Raw genomic sequence first — 16,468 nt, 5'->3', positions numbered from 1 at the left:
AATAATGAAAACAAAAACTTAAAATTAAAATAAAATTACCTAATCTGAGCAACAAGATGAACCGTCAGTTGTCCAAACTCGAACAATCCCCGGCAACAGCGCCAAAAACTTGGTGTGGCAAAATTGTGATCGTTCATTCCTTGGTAACGGCGCTGAAAACTTAATATGCACGTTCATAATCTTAGTTCTTCTTCACAACTTCGCACAACTAACCAGCAAGTGCACTGGGTCGTCCAAGTAATAAACCTTACGTGAGTAAGGGTCGATCCCACGGAGATTGTCGGCTTGAAGCAATCTATGGTCACCTTGTAAATCTCAGTCAGGCAGATTCAAATGGTTATAGAGTTTTAATAATTAAAAGATAAATAAAACGTAAAATAGGATAGAGATACTTATGTAATTCATTGGTGAGAATTTCAGATAAGCGTATGGAGATGCTTAGTTCCTTCTAAAGCTCTGCTTTCCTACTGCTTTCATCCAATCCTTCATACTCCTTTCCATGGCAAGCTGTATGTTGGGCATCACCGTTGTCAATGGCTACATCCCGTCCTCTCAGTGAAAATGGTCCAAATGCACTATCACAGCACGACTAATCATCTGTCGGTTCTCGATCATGCTTGAATAGGATTCAGTAATCCTTTTGTGTCTGTCACTACGCCCAGCAGTCGCGAGTTTGAAGCTCGTCACAGCCATCCCTTCCCAGATCCTACTCGGAATACCACAGACAAGGTTTATACTTTCCGGATCTCAAGAATGGCCTCCAATAATGCTAACCTATACCACGAAGACTCTGATCGTGAATCAGGAGGCTAAGAGATATGCATTCGATCTTGCTTTCATGTAGAACGGAAGTGTTTGTCAGGCACGCGTTCATAAGTGAGAATGATGATGAGCGTCACATAATCATCACATTCATCATGTTCTTGTGTGCGAATGAATATCTTAGAGAAGAAATAGGCTTGAGTTGAATAGAAAAACAATAGTACTTTGCATTAATTCATCAGAAACAGCAGAGCTCCACACCTTAATCTATGGTGTGTAGAAACTCTACCGTTGAAAATACATAAGTGATAAAGGTCCAGGCATGGCCGAATGGCCAGCCCCCATAAAGGTATAAGATAGCATAAAACAAATCAAAGATCAGATGCCAAACATGATAGTAAAAAATTCTATTTATACTAAACTAGTTACAAGAGTTACAGAAATGAGTAAATGATGCAGAAATCCACCTCCGGGCCCACTTGGTGTATGCTTGGGCTGAGCATTGAAGCTTTCATGTGTAGAGGTCTTCCTTGGAGTTGAACGCCAGTTTGTAACCTGTTTCTGGCATTTAACTTTGCTTTGCAACCTGTTTCTGGCGTTTAACTCCAAAATAGGGCAAAGAGCTGGCGTTGAACCCCAGTTTGCGTCATCTAAACTCGGGCAAAGTATGAACTATTATATATTGATGGAAATCCCTGGATGTCTACTTTCCAACGCAATTGAAAGCGCACCATTTAGACTTCTGTAGCTCCAGAAAATCCACTTTGAGTGCAGGGAGGTCAGAATCCAACAGCATCTGCAGTCCTTCTTCAACCTCTGAATCTGATTTTTGCTCAAGTCTCTCAATTTCAGCCAGAAATCACCTGAAATCACAAAAAAACACACAAACTCATAGTAAACTCCAGAAATGTGAATTTTTATTTAAAAACTAATAAAAATATACTAAAAACTAACTAAATCATACTAAAAACTATGTAAAAACAATGCCAAAAAGCGTATAAATTATCCGCTCATCACAACACCAAACTTAAATTGTTGCTTGTCCCCAAGTAACTAAAAATCAAATAGGATAAAAAGAAGAGAATATACTATAAATTCAAAAATATCAATGAAACTTAGCTCCAATCAGATGAGCGGGACTAGTAGCTTTTTGCCTCTTGAATAGTTTTGGCATCTCACTTTATCCATTGAAGTTCAGAATGATTGGCATCTATAGGAACTTAGAATTCAGATAGTGTTATTGATTCTCCTAGTTCAGTATGTTGATTCTTGAACACAACTACTTTATGAGTCTTGGCCGTGGCCCTAAGCACTTTATTTTCCAGTATTACCACCGGATACATAAATGCCACAGACACATAACTGGGTGAACCTTTTCAGATTGTGACTCAGCTTTGCTAAAGTCCCCAATTAGAGGTGTCCAGGGTTCTTAAGCACACTCTTCTTTTTCTTTGGACCTCGACTTTAATCGCTCAGTCTCAAGTTTTCACTTGACACCTTCACGCCACAAGCACATGGTTAGGGACAGCTTGGTTTAGCCGCTTTAGCCAGGATTTTATTCCTTTAGGCCCTCCTATCCACTAATGCTCAAAGCCTTGGATCCTCTTTATTACCCTTGCCTTTTGGTTTAAAGGGTTACTGGCTTTTTGCTCTTGCCTTTTGGTTTAAAGAGCTCTTGGCTTTTTCTGCTTGCTTTTTCTTTTCTTTTTCTTTTTTTTTTTGCCTTCTCTTTTTTTTCGCAAGCTTTTGTATTCACTGCTTTTTCTTGCTTCAAGAATCATTTTTATGATTTTTCATATCATCAAATAACATTTCTCCTTTTTCATCATTCTTTCAAGAGCCAACAATTTTAACATTCATAAACAACAAATTCAAAAGACATATGCACTGTTCAAGCATTCATTCAGAAAACAAAAAGTATTGTCACCACATCAAAATAATTAAACTAATTTCAAGGATGAATTCGAAACCCTGTACTTCTTGTTCTTTTGTTTTTAGAACAGTTTTCAATTAAGAGAGGTGATGGATTCATAGGACATTCATAACTTTAAGGCATAGACACTTAGACACTAATGATCATGTAATAAAGACACAAACATAAATAAACATGAAGCATAGTAAACGAAAAACAGGAAAATAAGAACAAGGAGAATAAGGAACGGGTCCACCTTAGTGAGGGTGGCGTCTTCCTCTTCTTCAAGAACCAATGGTGCTCTTGAGCTCCTCTATGTCTCTTCCTTGTTTTTGTTGCTCCTCCTTCATAGCTCTTTGATCTTCTCTAATCTCATGGAGGATGATGGAGTGCTCTTGGTGCTCCATCCTTAGTTGTCCCATGTTGGAACTTAATTCTCCTAGGGAAGTGTTGATTTTCTCCCAATAGTTTTATGGAGGGAAGTGCATCCCTTGAGGCATCTCAGGGATTTCATAGTGAGGAATTTTCTCATGCTCTTGTTGAGGTCCATGATCTCTTGTCTGCTCCATCCTTTTCTTAGTGATGGGCTTGTCCTCATCAATGAGGATGTCTCCCTCTATGTCAATTCTAGCCGAATTGCAGAGGTGGCAAATGAGGTGAGGAAAGGCTAACCTTGCCAAAGTGGAAGACTTGTCAGCCACCTTATAGAGTTCTTGAGATATAATCTCATGAACTTTCACTTCCTCCCCAATCATGATACTATGGATCATGATGGCCCGGTCTATAGTAACTTCAGACCGGTTGCTAGTAGGAATGATTGAGCGTTGAATAAACTCCAACCATCCTCTAGCCACAGGCTTAAGGTCCAGTCTTCTCAACTGAACTGGCTTGCCTCTTGAGTCAACTTTCCATTGAGCTCCTTTCACACATATGTCCATGAGGACTTGGTCCAACCTTTGATCAAAGTTGACCCTTCTAGTGTAGGGGCGTGCGTTTTCTTGCATCATTGGCCAGTTGAACGCCAACCTTACATTTTCCGGACTGAAATCTAAGTAATTCCCCCAAACCATGGTAATCCAATTCTTTGGATTCAGGTTCACACTTTGATCATGGTTCCTAGTGATCCATGCATTTGCATAGAACTCTTGAACCATTAAGATCCCGACTTGTTGAATAGGATTAGAGAGAACTTCCCATCCTCTTCTTCTAACTTCTTGTCGGATCTCCGGATATTCGCTCTTTTTGAGCTTGAAAGGAACCTCAGGGATCACTTTCTTCTTGGCCACAACTTCATAGAAGTGGTCTTGATGGACCTTTGAGATGAATCTCTCCATCTCCCATGACTCAGAGGTGGAAGCAATTGCCTTCCCTTTCCTCTTTCTTAGGTTTCTCTGGCCTTTAGTGCCATTAATGGTTATGAAAAACAAAAAGCAATGCTTTTACCACACCAAACTTAAAAGGTTTTCTCGTCTCCGAGCAAAAGAAGAAAGGAAGTAGTAGAAGAAGAAGAAAATGGAGGAGATGGAGGGAGAAAGTGTATTCGGCCAAGGGGAAGAAGTGGTGGTTGTAATGTGTGAAAATGGAGTAGTGTTGAGGGGTTTATTTAGGGGTGGGGTGGGTGGTAGGTTTCGGCCATTAGGGTTGGGTTTGGGAGGGAAAAGAATTTAAATTTTGGAGGTAGGTGGGGTTTATGGGGAAGAGGTATGGAGGTGATTGGTGAAGGATATTTGGGGAAGAGTGTTATGGAAAGGTGTGAAGAGGAGAGAAGAAAAGGTGGGGATCCTGTGGGGTCCACAGATCTAGTGGGGTCAAGGACTTAACATCCCTGCTTCAATTAGGCGTGTAAAATGCTCTTAGAGTGCATGTCTGGCGTTAAACGCCAGCTTGCTGCTTGTTTCTGGCGTTTAACGCCACTTCCATGCTCTGTTCTGAAGTTAAACGCCAGTTTGGTGCTTGTTTCTGGCGTTTAACACCACTTCCATGCTCTGTTCTGGTGTTAAACGCCAGTCTGGTGCTTGTTTCTAGCGTTTAACGCCAGCTTGATGCTTCTTTCTGGCGTTAAACGCCAGTTTGATGCTTCTTACTGGTGTTTAAACGCAGTAAGTTCTTCCTCCAGGGTAAGCTATTTTTAAAGTTATTTTTCATTCTATTTTTATTTTTTTAGTAGTTTTTGTGACTCCACATAATCATCAACCTAAAAAAGCATAAAATAATAATAGAAAATAAATAGATATAATTAAATAACATTGGGTTGCCTCTCAACAAGCGCTTCTTTAATGTCAATAGCTTGACAGTGAGCTCTCATGGAGCCTCATAGATGTTCAGAGCAATGTTGGGACCTCCAAACACCAAACTTAGAGTTTGAATGTGGGGGTTCAACACCAAACTTAGAGTTTAGTTGTGGCCTCCCAACTCCAAACTTAGAGTTTGACTGTGGGGGCTTTGGTTGACTCTGCAGTGAGAGAAACTTTTTGTGCTTACTCTCCATGGTTACAGAAGGAGATCCTTGAGTGTTAAACACAAAGTTGTCCTTATTCAGTTGAAGGATCAATTCTCCTCTGTCCACATCAATCACAGCTCTTGCTGTGGCTAGGAAGGGTCTTCCAAGGATGATGGATTCATCCTCATCCTTCCCAGTGTCTAGGATTATGAAATCAGCAGGGATGTAAAGGCCTTCAACCTTTACTAGCACATCCTCTACTAGTCCATAAGCTTGTTTTCTTGAGTTGTCTGCCATCTCTAATGAGATTCTGGCAGCTTGCACCTCAAAGATCCCAAGTTTCTCCATTACATAGAGTGGCATTAAGTTTATTCCTGACCCCAGGTCATACAAAGCCTTCTCAAAGTTCATGGTGCCTATGTTACAGGGAATTAGGAATTTACCAGGATCCTATTTCTTTTGAGGTGATTTATGCCTATCCAATGCATTCAGTTCATTGGTGAGCAAGGGAGGTTCATCTTCCCAAGTCTCATTACCAAATACTTTGGCATTCAGCTTCATGATTGCACCAAGGTATTTAGCAACTTACTCTTCAGTAATGTCTTCATCCTCTTCAGAGGATGAATACTCATCAGAGCTCATGAAGGGCAAAAGGAGGTTCAATGGAATCTCTATGGTCTCTAGATGAGCCTCAGATTTCTTTGGTTCCTCAAAGGGAAACTCCTTATTGGTCACTGAGCATCCCAGGAGGTCTTTCTCACTAGGATTCACGTCCCTCTCATCCTCTCTGGGTTCGGCCACACCAAGGTAATGGCCTTGCACTCTCTTTTTAGATTCTCTTCTATATTGCTTGGGAGAGTACTAGGAGGAGTTTCAGTGACTCTTTTACTCAGCTGGCCCACTTGTGCCTCCAAATTTCTAATGGAGGACCTTGTTTCATTTATGAAACTTAGAGTGGCCTTAGATAGATCAGAGACTATATTTGCTAAGCTAGATGGATTCTGCTTAAAATTCTCTGTCTGTTGCTGAGTGGATGATAGAAAAGGCTTGCTATTGCTAAACCTGTTTCTTCCACCAGTATTAAAGCCTTGTTGAGGCTTTTGTTGATCCTTCCATGAGAAATTTGGATGATTTCTCCATGAGGGATTATAGGTATTTCCATAGGGTTCCCCCATGTAATTCACCTCTGCTATTGCAGGGTTCTCAGGATCATAAGCTTCTTCTTCAGAAGATGCCTCTTGAGTATTGTTGGATGCAGCTTGCAATCCATCCAGACTCTGAGAAATCATATTAACTTGCTGAGTCAATATTTTATTCTGAGCCAATATGGTATTCAGAGTATCAATTTCAAGAACTCCCTTCCTCTGAGGCGTCCCATTACTCACAGGATTCCTTTCAGAAGTGTACATGAACTGGTTATTTGCAACCATGTCAATGAGTTCCTGAGCTTCTGCAGGCGTTTTCTTTAGGTGAATGGATCCACCTGCAGAATGGTCCAATGACATCTTTGATAATTCAGACAGACCATCATAGAATATATCCAAGATGGTCCATTCTAAAAGCATATCAGAAGGACACTTTTTGGTCAGTTGCTTATATCTCTCTCAAGCTTCATAGAGGGATTCACCTTCTTTCTGTTTGAAGGTTTGAACATCCACTCTAAGCTTGCTAAGCTTTTGAGGAGGAAAGAACTTGGCTAAGAAAGCCGTGACCAGCTTATCCCAAGAGTTCAGGCTATCTTTAGGTTGAAAGTCCAACCATATTCTAGCTTTGTCTCTTACAGCAAACAGGAAAAGCATAAGCCTGTAGACCTCAGAGTCAACCCCATTGGTCTTAACAGTATCACAGATCTGCAAGAATTCAGTTAAGAACTGAAATGGATCTTCTGATGGAAGTCCATGAAACTTGTAATTCTGTTGCATCAGAGAAACTAATTGAGGCTTTAGCTCAAAATTGTTTGCTCCAATGGTAGGGATTGAGATTCTTCTTCCATGTAAATTGGAATTTGGTGCAGTAAAGTCACCAAGCATCTTCCTTGCATTGTTATTATTTTCGGCCATGTCTCCTTCTTTTTCGAAAATTTCTGTCAGATTTTCTCTAAAGAGTTGTGCTTTAGCTTTCCTTAGCTTCCTCTTCAGAGTCCTTTCAGGTTCAGGATCAACTTCAACAAGAATGTTCTTATCCTTGCTCCTGCTCATATGAAAAAGAAGGGAACAGAAAATAATAGGGATCCTCTTTGCCACAGTAGAGAGGTTCCTTTATGTGAGTAGAAGAGAAGAAAAAGAATTCGAATACAGAAAGACGGAGAGGGTTCAAATTTTTAAGAAGAAGAGAAGTGTTAGTAGATAAGTAAATAATTAGAAGGAGATGAGAGATGGAAGAATTCGAAAATAAAATAAAATGAAAATATTTTTGTTTTTAATTTAAAATTAAAATTAAAATTTGAAAATTTAAAAAGAAAGATAAAATTAAATCAAATTAAAATTTAAAATAAATAGTTAATAAAAAAGGCATTTTGAAAAAGAGGGGAGTGATTTTCGAAAATTAGAGAGAGAGAATTAGTTAGATAGTTTTGAAAAAGATAAGAATCAATTAAAAAAATAGGATTAATTTGAAAAAGATTTGAAAATCAATTTGAAAAGATAAGAGGTTAGAAAAGATTTTGAAATTGATTTTGAAAAAGATGTGATTGACATTTATTTTGAAAAAGATTTGAAAAAGAAATTTAAAAAAATTTGATTTTGAAAATTAAAGTTGGTTACTTGACTAACAAGAAACAAAAAGATATGATTTTAAAATTTAAAGATTGAACCTTTCTTACTAGGCAAGTAACAAACTTAAAATTTTTGAATCAATCACATTAATTATTAGCATTAACTTCAAAAATATGAAATGGAAATAAGAAAAAGATTTTGAAAATAAATTTTGAAAATTTCAAAATTATGAAAGAAAAATTGAAAAAGATTTGATTTTTGAAAAAGATTTGAAAAAGATAGAATTTTTAAATTGAAAATTTGACTTGACTCATAAGAAATAATTAAATTTAAAATTTTTTGACTAAATCAAACCAAATTTTCAAAAATTTATGAGAGAATAAGGGAAAGATATTTTTTTATTTTTGAATTTTTAATGAAGAAAGGGAAAAACAACCAAAAGACACAAAACATGAAAATTATGAATCAAAACACATGATGCATGCAAGAACACCTTGAATGTCAAGATGAACACCAAGAACACTTTGAATGTCAAGATGAACATCAAGAACACATTTTTGAAAATTTTTAAGAAAAGAAAAACATGCAAGACACCAAACTTTAAAAAATTTTTAATATTGAGACACTAACAAATTGAAAATGTATATGAGAAATAAGAAAAGACACAAAACAAGAAAAATTAAAGACCAAACATAGAAAATCATCAAGAACAACTTGAAGATCATGAAGAACACAATTCAATGCATGTGTTCTTCGAAAATTTAAAGAAAAGTTAAAAGCATGCAATTGACACTAAACTTAAAATTTGACACTAAACTCAAACAAGAAACACAAAATATTTTTGGTTTTTATGATTTTATTAATTTTTTTTTCAAAAATTAATTGGAAAAAGAAAAATAAGGATTTCAAAATTTCTAATGAGAATTCCAGGAATCATGCAATGTTAGCCTAAGGCTCCGATCCAGGAATTAGACATGGCTTACTAGCCAGCCAAGCTTTCAGTGAAAGCTCCGGTCCAAAATACTAGACATGGCCAATGGCCAGCCAAGTCTTAGCAGTACATACAAGCATTTCATAACAGGTGAAAACCTCAGTCCAAAAGAATTTAGACATGGCTTAACAGCCAGCTAGGTTTCAACATGTCATGGTGAAACTCTAGAATTCATTCTTAAAAATTCTGAAGTCTTAGAATAATTTATTTTTGAAAATAAAAATAATGAAAACAAAAACTTAAAATTAAAATAAAATTACCTAATCTGAGCAACAAGATGAACCATCAGTTGTCCAAACTCGAACAATCCCCGGCAACAGCGCCAAAAACTTGGTGTGGCAAAATCGTGATCGTTCATTCCTTGGTAACGGTGCTGAAAACTTAATATGCACGTTCATAATCTTAGTTCTTCTTCACAACTTCGCACAACTAACCAGCAAGTGCACTGGGTCGTCCAAGTAATAAACCTTACGTGAGTAAGGGTCGATCCCACGGAGATTGTCGGCTTGAAGCAATCTATGGTCACCTTGTAAATCTCAGTCAGGCGGATTTAAATGGTTATAGAGTTTTAATAATTAAAAGATAAATAAAACGTAAAATAGCATAGAGATACTTATGTAATTCATTGGTGAGAATTTCAGATAAGCGTATAGAGATGCTTAGTTCCTTCTAAATCTCCGCTTTCCTACTGCTTTCATCCAATCCTTCATACTCCTTTCCATGGCAAGTTGTATGTTGGGCATCACCGTTGCCAATAGCTACATCCTATTCTCTCAGTGAAAATGGTCCAAATGCACTATCACCGCACGACTAATCATCTGTCGGTTCTCGATCATGCTTGAATAGGATTCAGTAATCCTTTTGCGTCTGTCACTATGCCCAGCACTCGCGAGTTTGAAGCTCGTCACAGCCATCCCTTCCCAGATCCTACTCGGAATACCACAGACAAGGCTTAGACTTTCCGAATCTCAAGAATGGCCTCCAATAATGCTAGCCTATACCACAAAGACTCTGATCGTGAATCAGAACGCTAAGAGATATGCATTCGATCTTGCTTTCATGTAGAACGGAAGTGTTTGTCAGGCACGCGTTCATAAGTGAGAATGATGATGAGCGTCACATAATCATCACATTCATCATGTTCTTGTGTGCGAATGAATATCTTAGAGAAGAAATAGGCTTGAGTTGAATAGAAAAACAATAGTACTTTGCATTAATTCATGAGGAACAGCAGAGCTCCACACCTTAATCTATGGTGTGTAGAAACTCTACCGTTGAAAATACATAAGTGATAAAGGTCCAGGCATGGCCGAATAGCCAGCCCGCATAAAGGTCTAAGATAGCATAAAACTAATCAAAGATCAGATGCCAAACATGATAGTAAAAAGTTCTATTTATACTAAACTCGTTACAAGAGTTACAGAAATGAGCATTGAAGCTTTCATGTGTAGAGGTCTTCCTTGGAGTTGAACGCCAGTTTATAACCTGTTTCTGGCATTTAACTTTGCTTTTTAACCTGTTTCTGGCGTTTAACTCCAAAATAGGGCAAAGAGCTGGCGTTGAACGCCAGTTTGCGTCGTCTAAACTCGGGAAAAGTATGGACTATTATATATTGATGGAAAGCCCTGGATGTCTACTTTTCAACGAAATTGAGAGCGCACCATTTGGACTTCTGTAGCTCCAGAAAATCTACTTTGAGTGCAGGGAGGTCAGAATCCAACAGCATCTGCAGTCCTTCTTCAACCTCTGAATCTGATTTTTGCTCAAGTCCCTCAATTTCAGTCAGAAATTATCTGAAATCACAGAAAAACACACAAACTCATAGTAAACTCTAGAAATGTGAGTTTTTATTTAAAAACTAATAAAAATATACTAAAAACTAACTAAATCATACTAAAAACTATGTAAAAACAATACCAAAAAGCGTATAAATTATCCGCTCATCAGCTACTCATGCCTTTGCCAGCATGACATCTTGCATCTAATTATCTTAATTTATCATGCTATATTTTCATTGATGTCCTGATTACATGGAGTCGCGACCATGTGTTTACGACATTCTTCTTTACCTTGGCATTGATTATCACTTGAATTTTCCTCCTCTCGGTTCTAGCTACTTGATTTTATGCCCTTTCTTTGATCCGTTTTCAGGATGGCCACCAGGAAAGGTAAAGATAAAGCCTCTAATAAGCCACTGGCGAGGACAGGAATGAAAAGAGCACCAGCTGCGGAACCATCCTCAACATCAATAAAGCCACCAACAAAGCGGGTCAAGAGGATCATCAAGGTCGATGAAACCGAGAAAGCCTCTCCAGCAAGGGACACTGCGTGGTTCACTAACCGCTACTGTGAGCAGATGTTTCCCATCCTGGCTGAGCGGAACTACAACAATGAGCACCTACTCATCCTCCCTACCCACATTGTTGAGTTTGTTGAGCCCCGTATTGAGTGCAGACAATGGGGATTCTTACGGAGGCAGCCACAGCAGGTTAACCTCTCATGGGTAGTTGAATTCTACTCCAATTTTAACATGCCAACCCTACAGTCTGTCTATGTCCGTCAGAAGCAAGTCCCCATAATTGAAGGCACCATTCAGCGTGCTTTAGATCTTCCCCCTGCCCCAGAAGGATTGGACGCATACCAAGAAGCCTCTTTCAAGGGCCAGACATACCAATTTGACTGGGACACCGTCCTCAGAATTATAGCACAACCTGGCAGCAGATGGATATATGGATACCATCGATCCCGACCTAAGGGTATATTGGCTTCAGCACTTACCTTGGATGCTCGAGTGTGGGCACAGATTATGTCCTACTATATCTTTCCGAGCACTCACGAGTCCTCCTTCACTGCAGACATGGATGTTCTCCTCTGGTGTATCCTTACAGACCAGCCTCTCAACTTACCAAGACACCTCCGACACACCATGGGACACGTACAGATTGCGGACAACCTACCATTTCTTGCCTTGGTTTTAGATCTAGTCTCGGCAGCCGAAGTCTCCTACAGAGCTGGGGACACCAAGACCATACTTCCGCAGGACGATCAGTATGTCCTCAATGGGAAGTACATTAGACCCCAAGCAGCCACTACCAGCCGGATTGTAGACCCGGCCGGAGATATTCCTTCTCCTTCCACATCACAAGCACCTTCAAAAAATTAGCTGCTCCTTTAGATACTTTAGAGATTGGACCGGCTTGACCGGCAGGCAAAGAGAATGGAGCATCGTAACAAGCACCAATTTACATACCTCAAGGAGCTGATTGCTGGCAACCACCCACCTGAAGAAGAACCAAACACTCTGGACTCCACTTCACCTACCAGCACCGGGAGCCATGACAACCCCGACTGTGGAGATGCTGTTACCAGCCCCCTTTGTTCCTAACTGATGGCACCGAGGACGGTGCCAAGCTTTAAGTGTAGGGAGGTCGGTCAGTACCTGACTTTCGGAGGTAATCTCTCTCTCTCTTAACACCAACATTTTAGTTTTTCTTTTGTTAGATAGAATAGATTGCATGATAATAATTGTTTGCATGTATGTTTGCTTGGTTAAAGTAATAAATTTCTTTTTAAGACTCTATTTTATAATATTTCACTAATTTAAATTGAAAATTTTGTGTTAAACTTATTTGAAGACTGTAAATTGGAACATGAATTATAGCTAAGAACACACAACCTGAGATTTGAGCTTAATTACATGGTTACACTATTTAACTATAATATTTTATTCTTGTGTGTTTTCTTCTCTATAATTGTAATCTATAGTTTGTTCCACTCTATATGTCCAATGTTTAGTGTATTTATATGCATGCATATGATTGAGGCCATCATTTGTTATTAACTCACTTATCCCAAATAGCCTACCCTTTCAATTACCTTTGTTAGCCACCTTGAGCCTTTTAACCCCCATTTGTTCTATATTTTACCACATCACTAGCCTTAAGTGGAAAACAAGTTAATTACCACAAATTGAATCTTTGGTTAGCTTAAGATAGAGATTGTGTATCAATTAAGTGTGGGGAACCGTGGGAACAAGGGTTAATAGGGAATGTGTTATGATAAAATATTAGGAATTTGGGTACCTACTCATGTGAGACCAGAAAAAAATTAAAAATCCATGCGCATTGATATATTATGTTTACTTTTATATTTTTACTAAAAAAAACCCAAAAATATTCAATAAATAAGGGGACAAAATTACCCCAAGGTTAAGTTAATGAAAGATCAATGCATATGTGACAAAAATTAAAGAAGAGTTGATGCATGAGTATGTAATGCAAAAGTGGAAATTTTGGATAGCTAGGCATGATTTAAGAAGTATATAGAGTGTGTGTATAAGTGAGAGCTTAGGTTAGTTAAGGATTCAATTTATAGCTCACTTAGCCATACATATATCCTCACCCTTACCTTAGCCCCATTACAACCTTGAAAAGACCTCATGAAGTTTGCATTGGTACATTAAATATTTGTTGATTGGTTAGGTGAAGAACAAAGTTTAGAAAGCATGACTAGAGAAGACTAGAGTGAATTATCCCATACACTTGAATGATTACTGTATGATTTGAATTAGTGATATCTGATTTAAGTTTGTCTTGTAGAACTTATTTACTTTTAACCAAGTATGCAGGACCATCTTAGCATATAGTTGCATTCATATATAGGTTGCATCTCATGAGTCTTACTTTTCCCATTCATTTATTTTATCTCCTTGAGCTTAGCATGAGGACATGCTAATGTTTAAGTGTGGGTAGTTTGATAAACCACTATTTTATGGTTTATCTTGTGCTGATTTGAGTGGCTTTTATCAAGTCTTTACACACTTAATCATACAATTTGCATGATTTTACAATTCCTTCCTAGTTTTGTTCTATGATTGAAAACTTGCTTCCTAAGCCTTTAATTTGTGTATTTTAATTCCCCTTTATACCATTCGATGCCGTGATCCGTGTGTTATGTGTTTCAGGCTTTATAGGGCAGGAATGTCTTAGAGGATGGAGAGAAAGCTTGCAAAAATAGAAGGAACACAAGAAATAAAGGAGATAACCAGCGAGCATCGATGCACACGCATGGCTCACGCGTGCGCGTGATCTGGAGATTTTCACAGCGACGCGTGCGCGTACCTGACGCGTACGCATGGATGCGAGATTACACGGCGACGCGTGCGCGTACCTGACGCGTACGCGTGACAAGCGAAGATGACCAGCGACGCGTATGCGTGACTGACGCGTACGCGTGACATGCGCGATCTGCAGAAGTTGCAGAAAATGCTGGGGGTGATTTTGGGCCGAGTTTGGACCGAGTTTCCGGCCCAGAAACACAGACTAGAGCCAGGGGATGACCAAAGACTCAAGGGAGATTCTCATTCGCATAGTTTTAGTTTTAGTTTGGAATCTTAGAGAAAAATGACTACTTCCTCTAGGTTTCCTTTACATTCACGGATTTCTAGTTTTATGCTTTTGCTTTTGGATATTGAGAAGAGTCATTACCTCCGTTGAAGTTTCTACTACTCTAGTTTGCTTTCTTATTCCTTTACTCTTTTGATTACTTATTAACCCTGTTCAGATACGTATGTTGCAATTTGGGATTTATTAATGCAAATAACTATTTTTACTTTTAATTAGTTTTCAGCTATTATTTATTATGTCTTCCTTTTATTCCCTTTTTAATTCTATGCAAGTAATTTCCATGTCAATGGAGTAGACTCCCAACTTGACTTGGGGGTTGATTAAGAGGAGACCTTAGAGTTGGAATGCTCAAGTGATTAGTTAAATTGGAAGTTGTTGGCTAATTTCCTGGTCTCTAACTCTAATCCTTCCTTAGGAGAGGATTAGGACCTGGGATTTAGAGTTGGTTAGTTAGTTGCTTGACTTTCCTTTATTCAGTAAAGGATAACTAAGTAGAACAATAACCTTTTTCTATTACACTTGGGAAAATCCAACAAAGACAGAACTTTCAATTAATCTTCCCCCGGTCAAGGCTTTTATTTAATTGAATAAATTCTCTCATTAATTTTTATTGCTTCAAATTATAATCATTTAATTTTCTGTTCTCCAACTCTTAAAAACTCTCAGAAAATTCCTGACTAATAAAATAGCACTCTTTTGTCAACTCGGTTGGAGACGACCTGGGATTCCTACTCCCATTATTTTTATTCTAATTTTGTGACAACCCTTCTAAATTGATAAGCAGATTTTTGCTGGTTAAGAACTGTACTCGCAACGTATTTCTTATATTAATTTCTTAATCGGCTAATTTCCGCCACGTCAGTCGGCTAAAAGGTATAATACAACTCAGAAGTAAACAAAATACAACCTATTTCTCCATAAACCAACCTCAAAGAGAGGTACACGTATGCATATATAAAAGTGGAGAAATAAATATCTAAGTACAAAATAAGAGGAGTCTTCGCTTTCCACAGATAGTACGGCATGTTCAACAAGGTACACCATGTCCTGCATCTGGAAAACCAAATCCGAAAAGGGGTAAGAACCCGATGGTTCCCAGTAGGGTAGTAAAAGCATATGAACCCGCTAGGCAACCCTAAACTCAAATCATTCAAGATTCAAGCCTAGGGTCCTTTCTAATCCCAACAGGGTTAAGTTACTAAGTCTCAGCCCTTATCAACTGTCTCTAATGTCAATTCTATCCAACACTAAGCTGTTAATTCTCCCAATATCATTATTGTTCATTCTTCTATATTAAGCCCTTCTGGTCTTATTCGTCTCTAGCAATTATTATTAGCAACATTCAATCTCAAGGTTATCAATTATCATCATTAGACTCAATCGTCTTAGTAAAATCTCAATAGTCTCAATACAAGTCATCAGTCATACTAGTACTCTCAATTTCTCAACCCGAAGTAAGTGGGGCAAACCACAACCCTTGTATATACCTAGAGAGTTCAAATTCTCAATTGATATCCATTTTCATCATCCAATCATTCTATCATTAACGTCTCATCAAGAATAGCCCTCAGCGTTACCATCACCAGCATAAGGGACCTCTCAGTTGTTAAAGCACATATAAAAGAATACAACGAACACACAAGTAAAGGGAATAGATAAAGCAATTAGATCAGGTAGCATATAAATACAATTACTCAAGAAGGCAAGACAAATACAAGATGCACACCTAATCAATACACACAAATGCAAATTATGCATGCCTGTCCTACTGGCCATGAGCTCATGCGTCGGTTTTTATTGCCAGAACCTGACACGAGTAAGCGGGATTAACCAACTTTCCTTACCCGTAGGATCCACAAGCAAGCGGGATTGACCAACCATCCTTGTCCGGAAAATGCAAGCGGGATTAACCACCATCCTTGCTTATCACATACAACCACCAGTAACTGGGATTAACTAACCATCCTTGCCTGATACTTCGAACAAGTGGGATTAACCATTGTCCTTATCCAAAACACATCTCAGTCAATGCACAAGTGGGATTAACTACTGTCTTTGCCATTGCAGCAAATCTTGAGTAAGCAGGATTAACCACCGTCCTTACCCGAAAAACCACGAACAAGTAGGACTAACCAATCGTCCTTACTCGGGTGTAACCCAACTCAGTTTGCAAGTGAGATTCACTATCATCCTTGCCACGAGTAAACCTCAATTCTCAATAAAGTCTTCAATCAACTTTTAAAA

At 38.5% G+C, this 16,468-nt stretch overlaps 1 non-coding gene across 1 annotated transcript; it reads left to right on the top strand.

The window, feature by feature from the left end:
* Nucleotides 1-6,673: 6,673 nt before the first annotated feature.
* LOC112787069 (small nucleolar RNA R71) lies at nt 6,674-6,781 on the top strand. The gene has a single exon (XR_003194505.1). It is a non-coding gene; the product is annotated as a small nucleolar RNA R71 (small nucleolar RNA).
* The last annotated feature ends 9,687 nt before the right edge of the window (nt 6,782-16,468 follow it).

The sequence above is a fragment of the Arachis hypogaea genome, chromosome 20, assembly GCF_003086295.3.
Source record: "Arachis hypogaea cultivar Tifrunner chromosome 20, arahy.Tifrunner.gnm2.J5K5, whole genome shotgun sequence".
NCBI lineage: Eukaryota > Viridiplantae > Streptophyta > Magnoliopsida > Fabales > Fabaceae > Arachis > Arachis hypogaea.
This window is presented reverse-complemented; position numbering and strand designations above follow the sequence as displayed.